The sequence below is a fragment of the Triticum dicoccoides genome, chromosome 7A, assembly GCF_002162155.2.
Source record: "Triticum dicoccoides isolate Atlit2015 ecotype Zavitan chromosome 7A, WEW_v2.0, whole genome shotgun sequence".
NCBI lineage: Eukaryota > Viridiplantae > Streptophyta > Magnoliopsida > Poales > Poaceae > Triticum > Triticum dicoccoides.
Window position 1 is genome coordinate 485,074,233 of NC_041392.1, and position 8,085 is coordinate 485,082,317.

Genomic DNA, 8,085 nt, shown 5'->3' on the forward strand with positions numbered 1-8,085 from the left:
GCCGCCCTCGCCTCGTCGGAGCCCCGCCGGATCCACTGCCGGTTTTTCTTTCTAAAACCGTTCGGTTTTTTAGAAAACCCTAGATTCGTTTTTTTTTGGAACGCCGGTTTTTCTCGGTTCTTCTAGTCAGCGGACGTTCGTCCGTACGTTCATTTTAACGAACGGATTTCACCCGTTAGTTATAGCTAACGAACGCTCGTTCGTTAGTCTGTTCATCAGATTTTTCTTTTATCGGATTTATTCCGCGAGTTTTTCTCGATCGTGATTTCTGATCCGATCTTAGTTTCTGTTTATCTTTTCGCTCGTTAGTCGGAATCAGGCGATTCAAGCGCCTAGATCTTCGTCTCGAGACCCTCTTTCTGTTTAACCAACTCAAATAAGTTTTTGCTACTGTAAAATTTGACTTAGGTTCAGATTAGTAAACGAAGCTTCTCTTTTTCGCCATTTGAGTTTCTTTGCTCCGTTTGATTTGATTCTTTTTGCGAACCGGAGTTCTTAAGTTGAACCTTCTGGCCAATCTCTTTTATTTGAGTTTTGCTTGTGCATCTCTTTCTTTTTGCTTATGTATGTTATTGTTTGTTTGTGATAGAACACCCGGAGTGCAAAGCGTGCTACTACGAGTCCCTAGGTTTCGCAGACCGTCAGCAAGGCAAGTAACACTTTGATCATATCCCTTTTATCACCCAGTTTTTATGCATTAGTTCCAATCCTCACACATTGCATGATTAGGATGTCATTAACATGTGGGTTGGGAAGTAGTTGTTGAGGTAGAACCTATTACCCTGTTACATTCAAACCCTGGGAGTTACTTCTACGCTGCTTATATTACTATGTTATGCTATGCTCGTAGACGTGGTTTGGGTTTGAGTGAAATCCATGATAGCTGTGAGGTTGTTCATTAAGGGTTCAACTTAAGGTGGCAACTTAATTTAACATCTGGGTGGATTGAGGCACCTGGGGAACCCAGTGTTGCCTGTATTTTTTTGGAAATCCCGGAGTACCCGTGTGATCTTCCTATGGACCGCCACCTAGGCTCAAAGGGAACTGAGGTGATTCATGCTAGAAACTTTCGTGTGCAGCCACAAGCTATTATGGGCTCTAGCATAGTTGAGTAAGTTACGTGAAGCTCTTGAAGAGGCAGATCAGCAGGTAGTGGGATGTAGGTTTGGTATGGTCTGTCCGGAGTAGAGAGTTAATGTTTCTGAAAGACTGTGTCTCGGTCATCCGTTTCTCAAACACCGTGTAGTGCGAGAAATCCAATGGAGGCGATCGAGTCTTGTGGGGAGAAGTGTACAAACCTCTGCAGAGTGTATGATCTAATCATGGTTAGCCGTGTCCTCGGTTATGGACAATTCTTGAGTATCTAGTATTTGGATTATCACATGTATCTCACCATTCTTAATTAATACTGTTGGGATGTTAATCACTTTAATTGGGATTGAGTTGGAGGAACCTTCTCAATGATGTTTCAACTACCATGATAGTTAAAATTAAAATCTATTCCTTTGTTGTAGGGAAAAATTGGCTTTTCGCAAAAACTATAACCATAGAGCTTTCCACCAGCCAAATATGCATGTAGTGATAGCATTATTCTGTTGTTACTGTACTGAGTTACATTGCTAGCATATTCCATGTGTTGACCCGTTTTCGGGCTGCACCGTATGATGTTGCAGACTTTTCAGACGAGGAGTAAGGTTCGTTAGGTTGTTGCCATGCAGCTCAGGTATGCCGTTGCAGTTGATGGACTCACTTAATCTTCCAAGCCTTCCGTTGTTATCGTATTAGATGGCCTTAAGCCATGTTATTGTAATAAGTTCTCTCTTGAGACATTCGATGTAATAGGTGTGTGATTGCCACTCTGTTATAAATCCTCGAGTACTGTGTGTGTCAGCATTACTGATCCAGGGATGACACTGAAGCATAGAGACTTGACCACCTGAGGTCGGGTCGCTACAAGATGGTATCAGAGCACACGCTGAGTGTAGGACACGACCACTAAGATAAACCCTAGGTCACACTTCTCTTCTCATTTCTGACTTCTCTCCATTTTCTACTCTTTAGGATGGCGGAGATGAAGAACAAGTTTGCGCAACCGGATGAAGACACACCTTTTGGACGCCACTTGAAGGAAGTCACTAGGTATTTGAACATTGGAATACCAAGCTTCACCGGAACGTACAATTCCACTTTACCTAAAGAGGAGCGCTGGATGGTTCAAGTACAAGTTCCAGGAAGGACGTTCACGCTAACTTCTAAACCCATAGAGTTTTCTTTTGAAGCACCCACTTGGAGTCTAGGCAAGAGCATGGCAACCCACATTACCATGGGACGCATTGGAGAAGTCTACAACATGGAACTCAAGGACACTATCTACCAAATATGTGGGCGTCGAGACGAGCAATGGGAAGTAATCAGCACCAAGAAGGATAGATCCATTGCCGCTTTCATCCAGGAGTTAAACCAGCACATTCGACGTCAGGAGAACCAGATGTGCGCGAACATGATGGACTTGAAGAAGGCAAAGACTAGAATCATCAAACTGGAGGAAGAACTCAAGTTTACATGCGATGGATATGAGGAGGAAATCAAGACACTACTGGAGAAGAATGATGACTTAGTCAAGAAGATCGGAGTATTCATGGGAGGACCAACACCAGTGGAAGAAGACGAAGAAGAAGAACCCAAGGAGATACGCCCCGAGGATTACATCATCATCGACGACACCGATTCCGATCCTAGTGATGATGACTTTGAAGACGAAGCTGGATCAGACATCATAGAGTCTTCCACCGATCAAAATTTCTAGATGACCACCAAATATTAGTAGCATTCCCCCATGTAATTAGTGTTAGATGAGCACTTTGCGATAGTCCTAGACCGTTTGTATGCCCTTGCTTGATTGATTGAGTGAAATGTTTGTGTTTGTCTCATGTGCACATGGGTAGTGTTTTCTCATTAGACCCCTTTTCTATTCTGATCTCTTCCATCTAAACCCATCAGATGCCTCCGAGACGTGACCCCGGTTTTGTTTTCCCACCGAAGCTCACCCAGTTGATCCAGCAGCAGAATACTTTGATGCAATTGCTAGTTCAAAACCAGGGCAACAACAACAACAACCTGCCGCCAGTGGACAACCTAGCCCGTTTTCTAAGGTTACAGCCCCCGGTGTTTTCCAGTAGCACCGAGCCTATAGTTGCAGATGATTGGCTATGCCATATTGCAAGGGAGTTGACCACCGCAGGTTGCACGGATGCTGAGAGGGTGCGCCTTGCCGCACATCAATTGGATGGACCTGCAGCCTCATGGTGGGAGAATTACACAGCTATTTCCCCCATAGCCACGGTCACATGGGACCAGTTTCAGCAAGCTTTTCGCATGACCCATGTCCCAACTGGAGCTATGAGTATGAAGAAGTGGGAGTTTCTCAACCTATGTCAAGGGAACCGTACTATAGGACAGTACGTGGATGAGTTTAGCAAGTTATCTCGCTATGCCCCTGATGATGCGGCCACAGATGCCGCAAAGCAGGAGAAGTTTATGGAAGGGCTGAATGATGAGATGAGCATACAGTTGATGGTAGAAACCTTCAAGAACCACCAGGAGTTGGTAGATATGGCTCTTATGATCGAAGGGAAGCAGCAGCAGATTGAGAGCCGCAAGAGAAAGTATGGACAAGGGAAGTATAACTAAGGAGTTCAGCAGAGGCCTCGCCTAACCCCGATTTCGGGAGGACTTGTCCATAACCATGGAGGTCACAACCACACTAGAGGAGGATCTCATAATCACAATGGCCCTAAGAATGGGAATGGGAACGGAGCCAACAATAATCAGAACCGCCCCAATCCAGCCACACCCACCAAAAGGGATCTAAGTCACGTTACTTGCTTCAAGAGTGGGAAGACTGGACACTATGCCACGGAGTGCCCTGAAGGAAAGAATGGAAACGGAAATGGGAGTGCTGGGAAGAAGCCTAATCCATTCAACAAAGGACAAGTGAACCACGTTAACGTGGAGGAGGTTGAAGAGCAACCAGACGCGGTAATAGGTAAGTTTTTGGTTAAGTCATTTACCGCTCTTGTTCTTTTCGATACCGGTGCATCGCATTCATATATATCAAGGGTATTTGTGGATAAGTTTAAACTACCAACCCAAACCCTTAGGACCCCTCTCTTAGTGAGCTCGCCCGAAGCAGAATACATGGCTAGCCGATCGTGCAACCAGGTACCCTTAACCATTGGCACACATGTTTTTTCGTCCAACCTAATTATCTTGGAGTCACAAGGATTGGATGTGATATTAGGTATGGACTGGATGTCAAAGTTTGGAGGGCATATTGACTGTGCTAGTAAGTCAATTTATCTTACCACCCCGGAGGGAAAAAGGATTAAGTATGTGTCTAGGCATGTGCCTAGGAGGAGCCAAGTGAATACCCTCACGGGAGTTGTTCAGGAGGAAGTGCCTGTAGTAAAGGATTATCTGGTTGTATTTCCAGAGGAGTTACCAGGCATGCCACCGGATAGACACATTGAGTTTTTGATAGAGCTGTTGCCAGGAACAGGACCAATATCCAAGAGACCCTATCGGATGCCCGCAAATGATCTGGAGGAATAAGAAACAGATCAAGGAGTTATTGGAGAAAGGATACATTCGTAGAAGTTCATCACCTTGGGGAGCCCCAGTGCTTTTGGTTGAGAAGAATGATAAATCCCTAAGGATGGTTGTTGATTATCGAGCTTTGAATGAAGTGACGATTAAGAACAAGTACCCACTACTGATGATCAACGATCTGTTTGATCAGTTGCAAGGAGCTAAGGTTTTCTCAAAGATCGATCTGCAATCAAGATACCATCAGTTGTAGATACGGGAGAAGGATATACCAAAGACAGCATTCACGACGCGGTATGGATTTTACGAGTACACGGTCATGTCATTTGGACTGACTAATGCCCTTGCTTATTTCGTGAGCATGATGCACAGGGTGTTCATGGAATATTTGGACAAGTTTGTGGTGGTGTTTATTGATGATATTATGGTATACTCGAAGAACGAGGAGGAGCACAAGGAGCATTTGCGCTTAGTTCTTGAGAAACTCAGGGAACACCAGCTGTATGCTAAGTTTAGCAAATGCGAGTTTTGGTTGAAGGAAGTCAGATTCCTTGGACATGTTATATCAGGAGAAGGTATAGCAGTAGACCCCAGCAAAATTCATTCAGTCACTGAATGGTTGCCACCCACCTCAGTTAGCGAGATCCGCAGTTTCCTTGGACTCGCGGGTTACTATCGGAGATTCATTGAGAATATTTCCAAGATTGTGAAGCCAATGACTGAACTGTTAAAGAAGGATACTAAGTTTAAATGGACAGAAGATTGTGAGGCAAGTTTCCAAGAGTTGAAGAAACAGTTGACTACAACACCAGTGCTAACACTGCCGGATATACATAAGGAATTCCAAGTGTATTGCGACGCCTCTCGCTTAGGACTTGGATGTGTACTTATGCAGGATGGAAGAGTTGTTTCGTATGCCTCACGACAACTAAAACCTCATGAGTTGAACTATGCCATGATGATTTGGAATTAGCAGCCGTAGTGCATGCATTGAAGACCTGGAGACATTACCTTATTGGAAACCGATGTGATTTATACACGGACCATAAGAGTTTGAAATACATTTTCACCCAGAAGGAACTGAACCTTAGACAGAGGAGATGGTTGGAGCTTATAAAGGATTATGACATGAAGCTACACTATCATCCAGGAAAGGCCAATGTTGTAGCAGATGCCTTGAGCAGGAAGAGTTATGCTAATATCCTTGAAAGTAAGGGATTGATGAAGGAGTTAGCAGAGAATATCATGGAACTTCGATTGGAGATTGTTCCTAGAGTATCCGTTGCAACAATGGAGGTCCAGTCGACATTGCTGGACAAGATTCGGGAAGCTCAGAAGGAGGACAAGGAGATTGCCGAGATAAAGGAGAAGATGAGCAAAGGAAAGGCCAAAGGTTTTCGTGAAGATGAGCACGATACCCTATGGTTTGAGGACCGAGTCTATGTGCCCAATAACCAGGAAATCAGGAAGTTAATACTTCAAGAGGCTCATGACTCACCATACTTGATACACCCCGGAAACACCAAGATGTATCTAGATTTGAAGGAACGTTTCTGGTGGGCCGGTATGAAGAAGGATATTGCCGAGTATGTAGCTGTATGTGATGTATGTCAGAGAGTGAAGGCAGAACATCATAAGCTAGCAGGACTGTTATAGCCTATGCCAATACCCGAATGGAAGTGGGATAAACTTGGCATGGACTTTATCACCGGATTGCCCAGGACAAAAGCAGGATATGATTCCATATGGGTAGTAGTTGATCACTTGACCAAAGTGGCTCACTTCATCCAAGTGAAGACCACTTATACCAGTGCAAAGTTGGCCAAGATTTATATGTCCAGGATCGTATGTCTGCATGGAGTTCCAAGGACCATTGTATCAGATAGAGGAACATAGTTTACTTCAAAGTTCTGGCATCAGTTACATGAGACTTTGGGAACAAGGTTAGAGTTCAGTATAGCTTTTCACCCACAGACAGATGGACAAACCGAGAGAGTGAACCAAATTTTGGAGGACATGTTGAGAGCCTGTGCGCTAGACTATGGATCTAGTTGGGATGACAATTTGCCTTACGCAGAGTTCTCGTACAACAATAGCTACCAAGCCAGTTTGAAGATGGCACCGTCTGAAGCCATGTATGGACGCAGGTGCAGAACAGCTTTGATGTGGGATGAGGTAGGAGACCGACAGTTGTTTGGACCAGACTTGATCAAGGAGTCTGAAGAGAAGGTCAAATTGATTCGTGATAGATTGAAGATTGCTCAATCCAGACAGAAGAGTTATGCGGACTCCAAACGCAAAGAGGTAACCTACGAAATTGGAGATAGAGTATATCTGCGAGTATCTCCCTTGCGAGGAGTGAAACGTTTTGGAGTTAAGGTAAAATTAGCTTCGAGATTTGTAGGACCGTATCGTGTTTTGGAACGGATGGGAGAAGTTGCCTACAAGTTTGAATTACCCAAAGGATTGTCAGGAGTTCATGATGTGTTTCATGTTTCATAGCTGAAGAAGTGTCATGCTGAGATGGCCGATATACCGTTAAGAGATACAGTACCCTTGGAGGCAATTCAGTTGGACAGTGATTTGACCTACGAGGAAAAGCCAGTAAAGATTCTTGAGTTTGCCAGCAGAGTCACCCATAGTAAAGTTATCAAGTTTTGCAAGATTCAGTGGAGCCACCACACCGAGGATGAAGCCACCTGGGAACGAGAGGATGATCTTCGCAAAGACCACCCACACCTGTTTTCTAGCCAACCCGAATCTCGAGGGCGAGATTCATCTTAAGGGGGGTAGGTTTGTAACATCCCAAATTTTCAATTTGGAATGTTATACATAGTCATCCATGCATATCATACTTCATTTGCTTTTCGTCTCGCGACCCTCGAAAATCCTAAGCAACTCAAGGACCCTCAGAGAGAGTTGGGGATTTCCCTGTTTTCATATTTGATTTTTATCAAATATTGAAACGAGGATTTTTGATTTTAATTATTTTTCTCTCCGGAAAATATTTCACATTAAAATAAATGAGAGGAGATAATATGAATTCTCCAAAATAATTGAAATATTCGAGGAGAAATATTAAATTCATTTATTTGATTTTATTCGGATTTTATTTGCATTAGAAAACTTGCACGTTTTCAAAATTGCAGTTTAGGGCCAAGAAAATGTTCATCCCCTTCTAAATATTCTATTTAGACGGTGAAAATTTGTTTTGGAATTTTTAGATTTTTATTTATTTTTCTAGGATTTTATTTCGGTCGGCGAAAATTATTTAAAAAAAAGTTCCCATGCCCGACTGGGCCTAAGGCCCAGCCGAGCTAGGCCGGCCCGCCCGCACCACCGCCTCCCTCACCCGCACCGCCATGCTCGGCACGAACGCCGAGGAGAGTCCGGCTCGGACTCCTCCCTGGGCGCCCCCTCGCCCAAGCAAGCCGCCGCCCCCCCTTAAAGCCCGCCGCCGAGCCCCCCCACCACCACCAC